We start from the raw sequence: 20,633 nt of genomic DNA, 5'->3' as shown, positions 1-20,633 counted from the left end.
TGTTACTAAATAACCAAGAGATCACTGAAGAAATCAAAGAGGAAATCAAAAAATAGCTAGAGACAAATTACAGTGAAAACACGACAATCCAAAACCTATGGGATGTGGCAAAAACAATTCTAAGAGAGAAATTTATACCTCTACAAGCCTACCTCAAGAAACAAGAAAAATCTCAAACAATCTAACCTTACACCTAAAGAAACTAGAGAAAGAAGAACAAACAAAACCCAAATTTAGCAGAAGGAAAGAAATCATAAAGATCAGAGCAGAAATAAATGAAATAGAAACATAGAAAACAATAGCAAAGATCAATAAAACTAAAAGCTTATTCTTTGAGAAGATAAACAAAATTGATAAACCATTAGCAAAACTCATCAAGAAAAAGAGGGAGAGGACTCAAATCAATAAAATTAGAAATGGTGCTCGCTTCGGCAGCACATATACTAAAAAAAATTAGAAATGAAAAAGGAGAAGTGACAATAGACACTGCAGAAATACAAAGCATCCTAAGATACGACTACAAGCAACTGTATGCCAATAAAATGGACAACCTGGAAGAAATGGACACATTCTCAGAAAGATATAACCTTCCAAGACTGAACCAGGAAGAAATACAAAATATGAACGACCAATCACAAGTAATGAAATTGAAACTGTGATTAAAAATCTTCCAACAAACAAAAGTACAGGACCAGATGGCTTCACAGGTGAATTCTATCGAACATTTAGAGAAGAGCTAACATCCATCCTTCTCAACGTGTTCCAAAACATTGCAGAGGAAGGAACACTCCCAAACTCATTCTATGAGGCCACCATCACCCTGATACCAAAACCAGACAAAGATACTACAAAAAAAGAAAATTACAGACCAATGTCGCGCATGAATATAGATGCAAAAATCCTCAACAAAATACTAGCAAACAGAATCCAACAACATATTATAAGAATCATACACCATGATCAGGTGGGATTTATCCCAGAGATGCAAGGATTCTTCAATATACGCAAATCAATCAATGTGATACACCATATTAACAATTTGAAGAACAAAAACCATATGATCTTCTCAATAGATGCAGAAAAAGCTTTTGACAAAATTCAACACCCATTTATAATAAAAACCCTCCAAAAAGTAGGCATAGAGGGAACTTACCCCAACATAATAAAGGCCATATAAGACAAACCCACAGCAAACATCATTCTCAATGGTGAAAAACTGAAAGCATTTCATCTAAGATCAGGAACGAGACAAGGATGTCCACTCTCACCACTATTATTCAACATAGTTTAGGAAGTCCTAGCCATGGCAATCAGAGAAGAAAAAGAAATAAAAGGAATACAAATTGATAAAGAAGAAGTAAAACTGTCACTTTTTGCAGATGACATGATACTATACATAGAGAATCCTAAAGATGCCACCAGAATACTACTAGAGCTAATCACTGTCACTGTTTGCAGATGACATGATACTATACATAGAGAATCCTAAAGATGCCACCAGAAAACTACTAGAGCTAATCAATGAATTTGGTAAAGTAGCAGGATACAAAATTAATGCACAGAAATATCTTTCATTCCTATACACTAATGATGAAATATCTGAAAAAGAAACTAAGGAAACACTCCCATTTACCATTGCAACAAAAAGAATAAAATACCTAGGAATAAACGTACCTAGGGAGACAAAAATCTGTATTCAGAAAACTGTAAGACACTGATGAAAGAAATTAAAGATGATACCAACAGATGGAGAGATATACCATGTTCTTGGATTGGAAGAATCAATATTGTGAAAATGACTATACTACCCAAAGCAATCTACAGATTCAATGCAATTCCTATCAAATTACCAATGGCATTTTTTGCAGAACTACAACAAATCATCTTAAAATTTGTATGAAGACAGAAAAGACCCCAAAAAGCTAGAGTGATCTTGAGGGAAAGACACGGAGTTGGAGGAATCAGACTGCCTGACTTCAGACTATATTACAAAGCTACAGTAATCAAGACAATATGGTAGTGGTAGAAAAACAGAAATATAGATCAATGGAACAGGATAGAAAGCCCAGAGATAAACCCACACACCTATGGTCAACTAATCCCTCACAAAGGAGGCAAGGATATACAATGGAGAAAAGACAGTCTCTTCAGTAAGTGGTGCTGGAAAAACTGGACAGCTACATGTAAAAGAATGAAATTAGAACAGTCCCTAACACCATACACAAAAATAAACTCTAAATGGGTTTGAGGCCTAAATGTAAGACTGGACACTATAAAACTCTTAGAGGAAAACATAGGAAGAACACTCTTTGACATAAATCACAGCAAGATCTTTTTTGATCCACCTCCTAGAGTAATGGAAATAAAAACGAAAATAAACAAATGGGACCTAGTGAAACTTCAAAGCTTTGACACAGCAAAGGAGACCATAAAGAAGATGAAAAGACAACCATCAGAATGGAAGAAAATATCTGCAAATGAATCAACAGACAAAGGATTAATCTCCAAAATATATAAACAGCTCATGCAGCTCAATATTAAAGAAACAACCCAATCCAAAAATGGGCAGAAGACCTAAATAGACATTTCTCCAAATAAGACATACAGATTGCCGAGAAGCACATGATAAGCTGCTCAACATCACTAATTATTAGAGAAATGCAAATCAAAACTACAATGAGGTATCACCTCACATCGGTTAGAATGGGCATCATCAGAAAATCTACAAACAACCAATGCTGGAGAGGGTGTGGAGAAAAGGGAACCCTCTTGCACTGTTGGTGGGAATGTAAATTGATACAGCCACTATGGAGAACAGTATGGAGGTTCCTTAAAAAATGAAAAATAGAATTACCATATGACCCAGCAATCCCACTATGGGCATATACCCAGAGAAAACTATAAATCAAAAAGAGACATGCACCCCAATGTTCATTGCAGCACTGTTTACAATAGCCAGGTTATGGAAGAAACCTAAATGCCCATCAACAGACAAATGGATAAAGAAGATATGGTACGTATATATGATGGAATACTACTCACCCATAAAAAGGAACAAAATTGGGTTATTTGTAGAGACGTGGATGGATCTAGAGATTGTCACACAGAGTGAAGTAAGTCAGAAAGAGAAAAACAAATATCATATATTAACACGTATATGTGGAACCCAGAAAATGGTACAGATGAACCAGTTTTCAAGGCAGAAATTGAGACGCAGATGTAGAGAACAAACATATGGGCACCAAGGGGGGAAAGCCGCGGGGAGTAGAGGTGGTGGTGTGATGAATTGGGAGATTGGGATTGACATGTATACACTGATGTGCATAAAATGGATGACTAATAAGAACCTGCTGTATAAAAAAATAAATAAAATTAAATTTAAAAATTAAAAAAATACAGAGCAGAGGAAAAAATTATAAAAAGGTTCAAATTGTAAACAAAAGAAAAATGAAAAATATACTTCAGGAAGTAGTCTAGAAGCTGGAATAAACCCACAACTAAAGTAGAGAGATATGTCTTATCTTGTCATAAATGAAATCAAATTTGAAATAAGAATTTAATAATAAAAAAGAAAGTGAAATGTAAAATTGCCAGTCTAGAAAATATTCAGTGTGTGGCTAGATATTGCCAGAGCCTTAGAAAGTAAATAAGCTGAAACTCAATGCTGTTTGGCTCACTAGCTATAAAATAACTAAAAAAGCCTCTGTTCCCTAAAAATTGGGAGCCTGTGGATAGGAATACCTGTAGATATTGAAAATACAATGGTAATTGAAAGAATCAGTGTTCCATAATGGCTAAGAAATAGAAGGACAATTATCCAAAATTTGTCCATTGATGCTGCTCCGAGGGTAACATTAAGCCCCAGTTCTTCCCTTTCCTTTTTTTTTTTTTTTTTTTTTTTTTTGCAGTACGCGGGCCTCTCACTGTTGTGGGCTCTCCCGTTGTGGAGCACAGGCTCCGGACGCGCAGGCTCAGCGGCCATGGCTCACGGGCCCAACCGCTCCGCGGCATGTGGGATCTTCCCGGACCGGGGCACGAACCCGTGTCCCCTGCATCGGCAGGCGGACTCTCAACCACTGTGCCACCAGGGAAGCCCCCTTCCCTTTTTCTAAACTCTCAAAAGGACTAATATAGCTTTTTTTGTTGCTATGGAGCCACTGTATCTACCATTAATCTCCTTACTATGGAGCATCAGATCCCGGAGAATAAAATTTTAAAGTTGTTTGAAATCTAAGAAAGACTTAAAATAAGAAAAAAAAGAGAAATTTTAACTTAAAGTAAAAATGACTGACTGTACCAGATGGTGAAAGAAGATAATTAAAGACAAATTTGAGGGTATATAGTAAATTGTGGAAGGCATGAGTAAAAACAAGGCTTATCTGCCTTGGTTTACTGGAAGCACTAAAAGAATGAAAATTTCTAAGAATCCTAAGTCCTTTCCTAAGTCCCAACCTGTAATTGGTACTTTGGAATCATTGTCAGAAGGGCATTGCCTTCTTCTCTATGGCACAATTCCTACAAATTTAATAGGTAGGTATGTACTTTGCAAATGGAACTATCAGATAAAATGTACTGCAAAAGGATTACTTTTTAAAATCCCAGAAAATTTCTCACACACAATAAAATTTTAGCTGATATGGTAATAATATACCTACACTATGTATGATTTAAGAAATCACTGAAGAAAGAGCTATGGGGCTTCCCTGGTGGCGCAGTGGTTGAGAGTCCGCCTGCCGATGCAGGGGACACGGGTTTGTGCCCCGGTCCGGGAATATCCCACATGCTGCGGAGTGGCTGGGCCCGTGAGCCATGGCTGTTGAGCCTGCGCGTCCGGAGCCTGTACTCCACAACGGGAGAGGCCGTAACAGTGAGAGGCCCGCGTACCACAAAAAAAAAAAAAAAAAAAAAAGAAATAACTATGGTCTCAGGATCCCAACAGGCAAAAGATTCCATGGGCACAGGCTGATTAATTAAAACAGAGGCCTTAAAAGTCTTCCTAGATTATATAAACTTTTCTTTTTTTGTACAAACATGAGAAAGCTAGACCATGGTCTATAGGTCTTAACTCACCAACAGGGCACACACTTAAGACCTATTGCCTATTATACAGCCAGTCCCTTAAAGTAGCCAATGCTTAGCTTAGTTGCCTCAGAACAGTTACAGACCTCAACTAAATATGTTAAAACATCTTCAGATCCTGTACTGCGATTACCTTTAAACCTGATATTATCGTACAGCAACTTCTTGTTGCTAATGAAAAACATTCATCATATTTATACTGGTCAATTAATGAGTTATAAGTACCAATATTTTCTTCACCTCATATTATTATCCATTGGTGAAATACTCTTATTCCAGCAACTCTACAACCCTTACCCAATAGAGAATTGTCTGATTGTGTTTCTGAAATTTGATGGCCAAAACAGAATTTTTGGACACTTCAGTACCAACTGCTAATGTAATATTCTTTGTTGCTCCAGTACTAAATGCCAACAGTATTATTTGTTGAGGGGTTTTGTATCTAAAAAAGTAGATCAGCAAACAGACCAATGGACTAAAATAGAGATTCCAGAAATAAACTCACATATATGGTCAAATGATCTTCAACAAGGGTGTCAAGACCACTCAACAGGGAAAGGACAGTCTCTTCAACAGTGCTGGGACAACTGGATATCCATGTGCAAAAGAGTGAAGTTAGGCCCTAACATTACATCATCTACAAAAATTAACACAAAATGGATTAATGAACTAATGTAAGACCAAAAACTAAAACTTCTAGAATAAAGCATAGGGGAAAAGCTTCATGACATTGGACTTGGCAGTGGTTTCTTGGATATGACACAACAAAAACACAGGCAATAAAAGGAAAAATAGACAAATGGGACTATATCAAGCTTAAAAACTTGTGTGTACCAAAGAACACAATCAGCATAGTGAAAAGGGGGAAAGTGTTTGCAGAACATATATCTGATAAAGAATTAATATCCAGAATATATAAAGAACCCCTACAACTAAACAACAAAAAAATCAAATAACCTGATTAAAAAATGGACAAAGGACTTGAATAAACATTTCTCCAAAGATGATATACAAATGCCCAACAAGCATATGAAAAGATGCTTGGTATCACTAATTAGGATCATTACAGAGAAATGCAAATCAAAACCACAATGAGATATCACCTCACATCCATTATGATGGCAAATGTAAATTTTAAAAAGCAGAAAATATCAAGTGTTGGTGAAAATGTGGAGAAATTGAAACCCAATGGATCATCGGCAGGATTGTAGAATGGTACAGCTGCTAAGGAAAACAGTATGGAGATTCCTCAAAAGTTAAAAATAGAACCATCATATGACACAGCAATCCCAAGAGAATTGCAAGCAGGATCTCAAAGTGTTATTTGCACACCCATTTCATAACATCATTATTCACAATAGCCAAAAGGTGGAAACAACCCAGTGCCCATCAACAGATAAATGGATAAACAAAATGAGCTATATACATACAATGGAATATTATTCAGCCTTAAAAAGGAAGAAAATCCTATCACATGCTACAACACAGATGAACTTTGAGGACATTATGCTAAATGAAATAAGCCAGCCACAAAATGGCAAATACTGTATGATTACATGTATATGAGATCTAAAGTAGTCAAATTCATACAAACAGAAAGTAGAATGCTGGTTACTAGAGGCTGGGGAGAAAAGGGAAAAGGGAATTTGTTGTTTTAATGCAAATGCAAGATGAAAAATTTCTGGAGATCTGTGAATATACATAACATTACTTAACTGTTAAAAATGATTAAGATGGTAGTGACTTCCCTGGCAGTCCAATGGTTAAGACTCTGAGCTCCCAATACAGGGGGCACGGGTTTGATCCCTGGTTAGGAAGAGGCTGCATGCCACATGGTGCAGCCAAAAAAAAAAAAAAAAAAATTGCGACAATGGATTCACAACTCTGTGAAGATACCAAAAACCATTGAATTGTACAATTTAAATTGTTTAATTATATGGCGTGTATCTCAATAAAGCTGCTTTAAAAAATATGATTAAGATGGCAAATTATATGTTATGTATTTTTTACCATACAAAAAAAGTCTTGTTTTACAATAAGACCATTTTCTCATATAAAATCTAATTCCTGGGACTTCACTGGTGGTGCAGTGGTTGGGAATCCGCCTGCCAATGCAGGGGACACGGGTTCGAGCCCTGGTCTGGGAAGATTCCACGTGCCGCGGAGCAACTGAGCCCGTGCACCACAACTGCTGAGCCTGTGCTCTAGAGCCTGCGAGCCACAACTGCAGAGCCCTCATGCCACAACTACTGAAGCCCACCTGCCTAGAGCCCATGCTCTGCAACAAGAGAAGCCACCGCAATGAGAAGCCCGCGCACTGCAATGAAGAGTAGCTCCTGCTCGCCACAACTAGAGGAAGCCCAGGTACAGCAACGAAGACCCAACGCAGCCAAAAATAATAAATAAATAAATAAATAAATTTATTTTTAAAAAAATCTAATTCCTTGCCAAATTGATCAAATTGTTCAAATGACCGAACTGTGGCCTTCTCTAGGGCATTTCAAATTACTAAAATAAAATAACAAATACATAAATTAATAGCTAGTATTCTTTCAAAATAATTCACTTTTAGAAACTGCTATACAAAAAAAGAAGTTTTAAAATCTTAGGTACTCTTTAAAAATAACAAATACATTACTAACTAGACACCTTCATGATAGCTAAAATAATTGCTGTAATAAAAGTCGAGACTCACAGTAAAAGAAGTATTATAGGAGCTAGTACACCATTCAGTAGATAGTATAGAAATACTTTAGAAGTACTATTAAAATATTTTAACAGAATCGTATACTAGATAAACTGACTGAGTCCTCATACAAGGACTTCATAGAAACAACAACAACAACAGAATAATAATAAGTTCATGGGGAAGTTCAAGAATTCCATAATGAATGTATAAAATCTGGACCCCCAAATTCTTAAACACTAGGAATGATCTGCTGTGAGATCTGTGAGAGGAAGATCTAGCAAAAACAGATCTTACAGCACCAGAGGAAACCTCAAATTGACATTTGCCAAAATTCTCCATGAACCAATCCATCACAGTTGGGATAAATTTTCCATATTGTAACACTTTCTCCTTTACTGGTTTAAGGGATTCCACTTCTGATTTAGCCTCTCCTATTCCCCTTCCTAGTAATAATGACTCACATAAGTCTAGACCACGGTTCGTAAAGAATGGCTTGCAGACCCAGTCTGGCCTGCCCCCTATTTTTGTAAATAAAGTGGAATTTTGCAAAATAAAGTTATTGGAAAACAGCCACACTCATTTTTCTTAACATATTGTCTATGGCTGCTTTTGCACTACAACAGCAGAGTTGATTGGCTGTGACAAAGAATGTATGGCTCACAAAGCCGAAAATATTTAACATTTAGCTTTTTACAGAGGAAGTTTGCTGACCTTTGGCCTAAATAATTATCATCATAACTTTATAATTCAGCTCTTCCAAGCTATTTTTAATTCAGCCATTTTAATGAATGATGTAAGGGTATATTGCTCTAACTTTACCAGTAATGATACTCTGCATACAATACATAAATGAAGGAAAATGTCCTTGCACCAAGGAAATTGCAAAATGAAAACAATAACTTTTTGTCATACCATACTTAGAGATAATATATTTGTAGCTCCATCAAAGTCAAATTATCTCATGAATGGCTTTTTGCTCTTCTTTTTTTAAAAAAATCAGGTTCTTCAATGCCAATCGAGGACAAAGGTAGTTATTCTGTTGAATTATTAGTTAGGCAATTCCAAAGATATGATTCTTTTGGTAGCCAGTGTCCAAGATGGTCCCTAATAATTCTCACTTCTTGGTATTCATTTCCTTGTACATCCCTTGTACATTGTACCCCTCCTGCATTGTATCAGGGTTGTTCTGTGTGACGAATAGAATATGGCAATAGTGAGGGTATGTCACTTCCAAAGTTAGGTTATAAAAGATGTTGTAATTTCTGCCTTGTTCTCTCTAATAGCATTCACTGTAGGGAAAGTTAGCTACCATATTGTGAGCAACCCTACAGAGAGAGAGGCCCATGTGGCATAGAACTGAGACACCCTACCAATGGACAGTGAGAAACCAAGGCCTCCAGTCAACAGCCATGTGAGTGAGTCTTCTTGGGAGCAGATCCTACACCTCTATTCAAACCTTCAGCAAACTGTAGCTTTGGCTGACATCTTGACTGCAACCTCAAGAGTAATCCTGAACCAGAATCGTCCGGATACGCTGCTCCCAGATTCTTGACCCTCAGAAACAGTGTGAGATACTAAATATTCTTGTTTTTAAGCTGCCAAGTTTGAGATAATTTGTTACAGAATGATAGATAACTAATATAATTCCCCAACATCCTAAATGGACTAGATCTCCTTTCAAAGAGTACAAAAGTATAAAACTTTTAATGGTGCGAGAATACTGAGAATAATGATCCTATCCAGAGGAGTTAAACTACTAAAGGCATTTATCAAAAATATATTCCATTACTTTGGCTGACATAGTAAGTAGTACAGCCCAAACTCAGGGGCACAACAAACCAGTTTAAAATCTTTAAACCAAGTAGTTATAGATAATAGAATGGCCTTGGATTTTCTTTTGGCCAACTAGGGAAGATTCTGAACCACTGCTAACACTATATGTTATACCTAAATACTACAAGTGAATTGGAATAATCCATATCTAAACTAAAGGAAAGGTAACCTAGCTATCTAAAATAGACTCGAGAATCTTTGAGACTTCTTTCATGATCAGGTCTGGGAAATTTGGCATCATGGTTTTGAAATATCTTCCAGTCTCTTCCAGTTATACTTGTCTCACTGCTTATTTTTTTGAATTTTATTTATTTTTTTTATACAGCAGCTTCTTATTAGTTACCTATTTTATACATATTAGTGTATATATGTCAATCCCAATCTCCCAATTCATCCCACCCCTGTCCCCCTTGTTTTCCCCCCTTGGTGTCCATACGTTTGTTCTCTACACCTGTGTCTCTATTTCTGCCTTGCAAACTGGTTCATCTGTACCATTTTTCTAGATTCCACATATATGCATTAATATATGATATTTTTCTCTTTCTGACTTACTTCACTCTGTATGACAGTCTCTAGGTCCATCCACGTCTCTACAAATGACCCAATTTTGTTCCTTTTTATGGCTGAGTAATATTCCATTGTATATATGTACCACATCTCCTTTATCCATTCGTCTGTCTATGGGCATTTAGGTTGCTTCCATGACCTGACTATTGTAAATGGTGCTGCAATGAACATTGGGGTGCATGTGTCTTTTTGAATTATGGTTTTCTCAGGGTATATGCCCAGTAGTGGGATTGCTGGGCTCACTGTTGTTAAATGTGTATTTTCCAGAGTCTTAAACACTTTAGTGCAACCACTGTCCTTACAGATGATTCAAGAAGTGATTTAAAGACAAAACAAACAGAATAAAATCACATTGATAGACATGTAAACTGAAAATAAAATTTCCACTGATGAAACCTCACCTTCAAGGAAAATCAACAACAGTAGTAAAGACCTACACAATCCTTGAAGGTCTCTCCTGAAGCCTTAACTGAATGACAACCAAAAGGAAGGACTGAGAATAAAGAAGTTCCTATAAACTTAGAAAAAGACTGATTTTTGCTATAGCAAAGGTAACAAATAGCCATAAAAACCAGTTTTAAACCCATTCATTTGGTTAAGAATAAGCCCCTCATGAAATCAGCCTATCAGGGACAGACTCACTCTAATAAACATACCTCTGAGTGCCAACTAATCTACAACAGTCTCACCTGAGTAACCACGGACTACAGTTGATGTCAACCGACTTACACCTCTGAAAATCTGACAATTCCTAGTACTTCAATGCTCCCGCCAAACAAAGACCCTTTGTAAGATCAACAGTTTGCTCTGCTTGGAGAGACTGTGCCTGACCATTCAGCTTTGTCTTGTTATTTCACATACTGAGTGGTGGTCTCAACATCCTTTGCAAACTCTCCTGATTCCTTTATAATTCTTTAAACCTCTTCCCATTTAATAGTAGTAATAGTGATAGTAATGACAATGATGAGGATGATATAAGCTCCAGTTAACTATATACCATGCTAAGGGCTTTACATATGTTATCTCAATAATTGAGGCCTGCCAGTAATATCTGGTTGCCAGCACTTTTTAGATTTTCAGGTAGCACTCAGACTTGAAGAAGTTATTAGCCCTGGCTTATTCAGTGCGCCAGTCATTTGCTTGTTTGCTTTCAATGCACTGCTCACCCTTTCCCTATTCTGCTCAATATCACAGAGGGCTGACTCCTACAGACTGAGTTTTCCAGGCTCTTCTGTCAGCTGGTTTAAGGTCAGTTTTGCTAATGGGAATCTGGAGCGAAAGATGAAAGGCAGGAAGGGAGGAAGAAGGCAGGGGTATCTCTCCTCCAGCAATAGCTGTGTTTCCTTCGGTTGCTCCAGCCCCTTTGAATGGGCTTTCCTTTGTGGTCATCACTCACATTATTATGTCTGAAATACCTAGAGCACTTTCTGGTTTTCTGGACCTTTATTGATACAATCAGAAAGAACTGGTAGTAGAAATTGTACCGGGTAGATTTGAGAGACTTGAGATTTAGTCCCAAGTCTGCCTCTAAATTACTTGTGACCTTGAAACAATCACAATTTGGTGCCTCAGTTTTGCTATCTATGTAAGAAAATAGTTCATCTTTAAGGCTCCCCCCGCCATCCCACCCAACTAGAATCTTCTATAATGCTGGACTTGCAAGAATTGGTTGAACATTTATGAGTTATAGCTTTTCCCTTCTCCCATAAAACAGTGCTAGAACCAGCTTTAAAGGCCTTGATTATATCTAGAAATATGGCTGTTCTCTTAATCAGGTGAGACATAAAAATACCCTTTTCCGTGAATAGGGCAAGCTAGATAATTTGAGGGGCCCAGTGCAAAAGGAAAATGCAGGCTCTTATTGAAAAAGCAGGAAAAAAGTGCCATTAAAAGTATTACAAATAAAACTTTTTCCTTTAAAAACATTTTGTTACTTATGAGATACAACAGAGGTACTAGTGGTATATGAGTAACAATATAACTTACAAAGTGCAAAAAATACTTTTGGTGCCATAATTTTATATAATACAATAAATTATAGTACTTTATCAATGTCATATCTTGATTAATCATAATTTTGTGGCTTTCTTTTATGCAAATTCATTTTAAAAGTCATTAAAATATATACCTTTAGCAATTTTATTTTCAATTGATACAATTGTAAGAGACCTTAACTGCTCTTGGAAAATGAAAGATTGCAAATAATTTTTGATACTTTTAAATTTTGACAAGGATCTTTCTGCTGATGCAATTATTGGAGCTGTTATGAGTATTTTATAGGTTGTGACAATATTTGGGATGAATTTCTGGTAAATTATTTTGAAATAAAAGTTTTAGTGCATGTAGAGCTAATGAGTCCCACAGAGTAATTTTTCTAAAAATATTTCATTCTTCATACAAATCAGTTTTGTGTAAGCTGAAATTTAATTTAAAATGTAAACTTATACAATGGCATTTTAATATTTGCTCTGACATTTCCTGTAATTTATGGAGGTTGTACAAGAACCAAATGTGACTTCATGATTTGTATAAAATTCAAAGTGCTGGTTTATGCATTCTATTGATGCATCTTCAACTGCAAGGAAGAAAAAAAATTTTAATTATCCTCTTCATTAATAATTGGTTCATCTGAAGCTTCATAGTAGGTAGTGTATCTTCCTGTCAAATGCCCTGATCTTTCAATTTATTTTCTATTTCTTAGTCTGTGGATATGGGGACTTCCCTGGTGGTCCAGTGGTTAAGACTTCACCTTCCAATGAAGGGGGTGCGGTTTCCATCCCTGGTGGGGAAGCTAAGATCCCACATGCCTCGAGACCAAAAAACCAAACATAAAGAAACAGAAGCAATATTGTAACAAATTCAATAAAAACTGAAAAAAAATGGTCCACATCAAGAAAAATGTCTGTGGATATGTGCTTTGCAATGTTGAAGCAGTTTTCAAAACTTGAGATTCAAAGGGAACCCTCCTGCACTGTTGGTGGGAATGTAAACTGATACAGCCACTATGGAGAACAGTATGGAGGTTCCTTAAAAAACTAAAACTAGAACTACCCTACGACCCAGCTATCCCACTATTGGACATACACCCTGAGAAAAACCATAATTCAAAAACACATGCACCCCAATGTTCATTGCAGCCCTATTTACAATAGCCAGGACATGGAAGCAACCTAAATGTCCATCAACAGAGGAATGGATAAAGCAGATGTGGCACATATATACAATGGAATATTACTCAGCCATAGAAAGGAACGAAATTGAGTTATTTGTAGTGAGGTGGATGGGCCTAGAGTCATACAGAGTGAAGTAAGTCAGAAAGAGAAAAACAAATACCGTATGCTAACACATATATATTGAATCTAAAAAAGCATACAGATGAACCTAGTGGCAGGGCAGGAATAGAGACCCAGATGTAGAGGATGGACTTGAGGGCGCAGACGAGGAAGGGGAAGCTGGGGTGAAGTGGGAGAGTAGCATTGACATGCATACACTACCAAATGTAAAATGAACGGCTAGCGGGAAGCTGCTGCGTAGCACAGGGAGATCAGCTTGGTGCTTTGTGATGACCTGGAGGGTTTGGGTGGGGGGTGGGGGATGTGGGGATATGTGTGTACTTGTGGCTGATTCACTTTGTTGTGCAGCGGAGGCCAGCACAACGTTGTGGGGCATTTACACTCCAATAAAGATGTGAAAAGAAAAAAGATTATAATGACTCCCTGACATGCTTTCTTGCAGTATTCATGTGTACAGTTTTATTTTGTAATAATTTACTGGCAAAATTTACTGCCTGTGTGCCGGCGGTTCCTGTCCCATCCTCAGGCCAGAGTTAGTATTTGTGCAGATGCCACAGTCAGGCTCTAGGGACTGATGGGCAAGAGCCTCCCACCATGGGTCCCAGCAGTGTGTGTGTGCAGAAACCTTCCTTTCTCACATGGCTCTGGCCACTGCTGCCATGGCCGCTGCTTTTGCACTGCAGTTGCCATCGCTGCAACTGCCATCGCTGCTGCCAGTTTGGGCCTAGGTCCTGGCCTGGCAGCCTTGTTCAGGAAAATTTAGTACTTTTGTATGCCAGAGGCCTTGAAAAGTTAAGCCAATATGCTGCAGAAGAGGAGCCTGGGATGCAAGTCTTTATAAAATTACTTGCTAGCACCAGTAAGTCTAAAATCATGGGGTCCAGACACAGGGCTACAGGTGCCAATGGAAAACCTTAGCAATGCTAGGGGATCCATGGGAATAAGCACGATTGTTTCCAATATGTTCTAATGACATAATTAATATTATAGGTGACTGATAGTCTTCCAGAAGTAATGATGCATGAAGATTGGTGTGTTTGGAGCCAAATCTATCCAAAGATGCATTTTTGGATGAAAAGTAGAGGTAAGTAAGTTTGTGTTGACCTAAATTTGTACTTCTTCCAGACTATGGTGTTCTTTATCTTGAAATATTTGATCACTTTGAAAGAATGGGAGTTTATTTATATGCACGCATGCCATCTTGAAGATTCTACAAGATTCATTCATCTGATTCATTCATCTTAGGTGTGAAATATGTTGTATTTCACACAGTGGTATATTAAAAAACTTTTTGTTATGTAAAATTTCAAATATATACAAAACTAGAGAGCATAGTATAATGAGCCCCTTCTTATGTACCCATTACCCAGCTTCAGTAATTTCATGACTGAGTTTTATCTGTACCCCCACCCACTTTCCTCAGTTATAGATTATTTTGAAACAAATCCCAGACATCATATAATTTTATCTGCAAAAATTTCAACATGTACCTTTAAAGGATTAGGTACCATTATTTCACCTCAGATTTAATGATAATTATTAACATTATAAAATAGTTATAGCTATTATTTACATTTGTCTATCTTGTTTCATTAGATGGCTTTGGGATAAGAATTCAATAGATGGAGAGGGAAGGAGAAAGGGCATCCCAGAAACAAAGGGACAGGTGACCAGTGAGAGTGTAGGTATGTTTGTATGACTCATTTGCCCATGACTATTCTCATATGAATCAGTTTTAAAACCAGGATTTGGACCAAAACAATTCATCCTGTTTAGAAATGTTTGATGATTTTACAGAACCAACCAGTATGGTCTAAGTGGAACATTCTTAAACAAGAACATATTTCCTCTCAAAGAACTGCATTATATAGAGTTAGCAATTATTTTTTTCTAAACCAAGGCTGTCTGTGAAAAAGGCAAGGGAGCCCTCTTTAAAGCTCTTGCTATTTCACAAAAATCTCAGTTGCTATTTTCACAGCCCTAAAAGTGGAATTGTGGCATAAGATGGGGAAAAATTGTTCTCAATTGTTCTAAATGATTGTAAGTCACCATCCATTATAGTGTGCTGTTTTTATTTTTGCTATGTGACTTGTCAGGTTTGGGAAGGAATAAAATATGTTCTTGAATACTGTGGTAAGAGAAAGATATTTCTGCATTTGATCAAACTCTAGATGCCATTGACTGTACCAATATGTACCATTAAGAAAGGGGAAAAAACCTGTTGACTAAACTGTAACACGATATAAAATTCATTCCAATTTCCGAGATGTTAAAATGTGAAAATGAATGTGCATTTTTGAATCTATGATACATGGCATTTATTGAGTGCCTTTTATATACCAGGTTCTGTTCCTGATCTTGATAAACATTATCTCAATTAATTCTTATAAAAACCTAGTCACATGGGGTATTCCTTGCCCCCATTTTACAGATGAGGAAAGTGAAGCCCAGAGAAGCTAAAGATCACAAAGTTAGCAACTGAAACAAGTTCATCATACCTTCCTCTTCTCAAACTTCTGTTCTTAATCTGTGACTCTCTAGTCAAGCTATGCCTTCATAAATTGTGACACTCTTGGGTATTTGCAGCATGTGGCCTGTTTTCAGCTTGGGCACTTTTCATTTATGTCAAACCCTTATAGGACCTTCACAGTGAGGCAAAGACTCATGCCGTCCTAAGTCAGATGGGAAAACCCAGTTAGAACCTCAGTTTTATCACCCGGTCAGAATGGTAGAAGCATAATACATATATTATATACTATAGCTCAGTGGGTCTGTGGATCCTCAGGGCCTGAGAGCAGGTTCACCAGACACTTGACCTGCAACAGCATACCAACTCCATGTACCAGCTCTCATTCTCACTGTTGAATGGCCAGGGTTGGACTGCTTGGGTGGTCTCAGGGGCTGAGGCTGAACTGGAAGGGCTGGGGAAGGAAGGCCCTCACATTCTTCACTTAGGAGAGAACCAGGTGAAGCTAGACAGGCAACAGTGGGATGTAGGTTGGATAGTCCTGATCTTGCTACTTTTCTGCTTATGCTTCCTCTCTTCCTCTCACAAAAGAGCCCTGTCTTTTGTGTCTAAGTCCCACTCAGGCTCTTAATTAGTTTTGTGGCTGTAAAACAAGTCACTTAACCTCTGTTATCTTCAGTTTACTTTAGTATTGTAAAATAGAAATATCTAATTCATACATTGGTTGTAAGGATTAAGAAATACTGACTGCAAAGTTGGTTTCAATACACGTTAATTCCTCTTCCTTTCGCTCTCCTGGGTCATGTATTAAATGCCATTTGTACAGTTATCTACCCTTCTACCACCTTAACAAGGCAATAATGTTAATAATTTTTACACAGTTTCCTAAAAGTTGTTCTGTTCATTACCCTATTATCTCACATGATTTTTCCAACAATCCATTGAAGTAGCTAGCAAAATATTATCTTTGAAAATTTCAGTTAAATAGTAACATTTAATAGTAACAAAAATATTTTTTAAAATTCCCTATTTCAGAGGAAAGAAAAAACTTGATATATTGATAGGAAAGTCTAAACTTGTTTAATATTGCTTGTCTAAAACAGAGGAGAGAGGTTGGTGAATAGATGATTGAAGATAGTTTGAATTCTACTCTGAGTATTATGATACTATGAATATAAGTCACTGAGCTTTAAATTAATGCTTGAGTAATATAAATAAAAATCTTCTGGGGTACACATTTGAATGCCAAATGGTTCTTGACTATCCAAAAAGTGGTTCTCTTGGTTTTTAGATAGGGTCTTTAGCTTATATGTCTAACATCCCTGAAAAAGTTTCTGGCCAAGGGGTATTACTGTGTTCAATAGTAATAGAATGCTAAAATACCTTTTTTTTTTTTTAATGAATTTATTTATTTTTGGCTGCATCGGGTCTTCGTTCTTGGGTCTTTTTTTTTTTTTAACATGTTTATTGGAGTATAATTGCTTTACAATGATGTGTTAGTTTCTGCTTTATAACAAAGTAAATCAGCTATACATGTACATATATCCCCATATCTTTTCCCTCTTGCGTCTCCCTCCCTCCCACCCTCTCCATCCCACCCCTCTAGGTGGTCACAAAGCACTGAGCTGATCTCCCTGTGCTATGCAGCTGCTTCCCACTAGCTATCTATTTTACATTTGGTAGGGTATGTATGTCCATGCCACTCTCTCACTTTGTCCCAGCTTACGCTTCCCCCTCCCCGTGTCCTCAAGTACATTCTCTAGTAGGTCTGTGTCTTTATTCCCAACTTGCCCCTAGGTTCTTCATAACCTTTTTTTTTTTTAATTCCATATATGTGTGTTAGCATACGGTATTTGTTTTTCTCTTTCTGACTTACTTCACTCTATATGACAGACTCTACATTCATCCATCTCACTACAAATAACTCAATTTCATTTCTTTTTATGGCTGAGTAATATTCCATTGTATATATATGTCACATCTTCTTTATCCATTCATCTGTCGATGGACACTTAGGTTGCTTCCATGTCCTGGCTATTGTAAATAGGGCTTCAATGAACATTGTGGTACATGACTCTTTTTGAATTATGGTTTTCTCATGGTATATGTCCAGTAGTGGGATTGCTGGGTTGTGTGGTAGTTTTATCTTTAGTTTTTTAAGGAACCTCCATACTGTTCTCCATAGTGGCTGTGTCAATTTACATTCCCACCAACAGTGCAAGAGGGTTTGTTGGAAGATTTTTAATCAGTCTCGATTTCACTGCTTGTGATTGGTCTGTTTATATTTTCTGTTTCTTCCTGGTTCAGTCTCAGAAGGTTGTGTTTTTCTAAGAGTTTGTCCATGTCTTCCAGGTTGTCCATTTTATTGGCATATAGTTGCTTGTAGGAATTTCTCATTATCCTTTATATTTCTGCAGTATCCGTTGTTACTTCTCCTTTTTCATTTCTAATTCTATTGATTTGAGTCTTCTCCCTTTTTTTCTTGATGAGTCTGGCTAATTGATTATCAATTTTGTTTATCTTCTCAAAGTACCAGCTTTTAGTTTTATTGATCTTTGCTATTGTTTCCTTCATTTCTTTTTCATTTATTTCTGCTCTGATCTTTATGATTTCTTTCCTTCTCCTAACTTCGGGTTTTTTTGGTTCTTCTTTCTTGAATTGCTTTAGGTGTAAGGTTAGGTTCTTTATTTGAGATGTTTCCTGTTTCTTTTTTCTTTTTTTCACACACACACACACTGTATTTTATTTTTACAACAGATAAATAAACTGACACCAAGCATTGTTAATGGATGACCACAACAAAAGCAACAATAATTGCAATTACCAAACACAAAACACACTCATACTATGTCATAATATTGACATTCAGTCCAGTAATCCTCCACTGTAACAGCTCCTTAACTTTGCAGTGAGAATTGATTTGTATATTTTTTGCCTCTGAGTCCTTGTGGGACTTTTTTTTTATTCAAACAGAAAGTCACAAAAATTATAATCATCCTCATGAGTTCACTCAGTCCCATGTAATTAATTTTTTTCATCTTGATCTTTTGTTAGCCCTTTTATGAATTCATCAGTTTTCCATTAGAGTTCTGAAAATGCTTATTGATTCAGTTCAGCAGTATAGTCATTTACCAGAAACCTGTACTTGTCAGAGTCTTTTCCATGAATTGCTTGAGGATGAAACCCTTTTATAGGAACATATTTGCAAAAGCATCAGAGTACACTCAGAACTGTCTGTAAATGACAAAAGGCTTAAAAATTACCACGGTTAAAGATTTGATGAAAGTTCATAATAATGCAATTGACAAGGAAATTTTGCTATTTCTGAGATATACATTTTAAAGTAATAACTAGAATTATGACTTATAATATTATACCAGAACATATAAGATTTTTAGAAATTTCATGTAATGTTTGAAACATTTATATTAACATATTTCCATACAAATAACCCAAAGAAAGTTTAGTATTAGTTGTTTTTTTTTGGTTTGTTTGTTTTTTTATACTGCAGGTTCTTATTAGTCATCAATTTTATACACATCAGTGTATACATGTCGATCCCAATTGCCCAATTCAGCAAACCACCATCCCCACCCCACCGTGGTTTTCCCCCCTTGGTGTCCATACGTTTGTTCTCTACATCTGTGTCTCAACTTCTGCCCTGCAAACCGGTTCATCTGTACCATTTTTCTAGGTTCCACATACATGCATTAATATACGATATTTGTTTTCCTCTTTCAGACATACTTCACTCTGTATGACAGTCTCTAGATCCATCCACGTCTCAACAAATGACTCAAATTCATTCCTTTTTATGGCTGAGTAATATTCCATTGTATATATGTACCACAACATCTTTATCTGTTCATCTGTCAATGGGCATTTAGGTTGCTTCCATGACCTGGCTATTGTAAATAGTGCTGCAATGAACATTGGGGTGCATGTGTCTTTTTGAATTATGGTTTTCTCAGGGTATATGCCCAGTAGTGGGATTGCTGGGTCATATGGAAATTCTACTTTTAGTTTTTTAAGGAACCTCCATACTGTTCTCCATAGTGGCTGTATCAATTTACATTCCAACCAACAGTGCAAGAAGGTTCCCTTTTCTCCACACCCTCTCCAGCATTGGTTGTTTGTAGATTTTCTGATGATGCCCATTCTAACTGGTGTGAGGTGATACCTCATTGTAGTTTTGATTTGCATTTCTCTAATAATTAGTGATGTTGAGCAGCTTATCATGTGCTTCTTGGCCATCTGTATGTCTTATTTGGAGAAATGTCTATTTAGGTCTTCTGCCCATTTTTGGATTGGGTTGTTTGTTTTTTTAATATTGAGCTACATGAGCTGTTTATATATTTTGGAGATTAATCCTTTGTCCGTTGATTCGTTTGCAAATATTTTCTCCCATTCTGAGGGTTGTCTTTTCATCTTGTTTATGGTTTCCTTTGCTGTGCCAAAGCTTTGAAGTTTCATTAGGTGCCATTTGTTTATTTTTGTTTTTATTTCCATTACTCCAGGAGGTGGATCAAAAAAGATCTTGCTGTGATTTATGTCAAAGAGTGTTCTTCCTATGTTTTCCTCTAAGAGTTTTATAGTGTCCAGTCTTAAATTTAGGTCTCGAACCCATTTTGAGTTTATTTTTCTGTGTGGTGTTAGGGAGTGTTCTAATTTCATTCTTTTACATGTAGCTGTCCAGTTTTTCCAA

This window comes from Tursiops truncatus, chromosome 3, assembly GCF_011762595.2.
Source record: "Tursiops truncatus isolate mTurTru1 chromosome 3, mTurTru1.mat.Y, whole genome shotgun sequence".
NCBI classification, from domain to species: Eukaryota; Metazoa; Chordata; class Mammalia; order Artiodactyla; family Delphinidae; genus Tursiops; species Tursiops truncatus.
Note: the sequence above shows the minus strand (reverse complement) of the source record.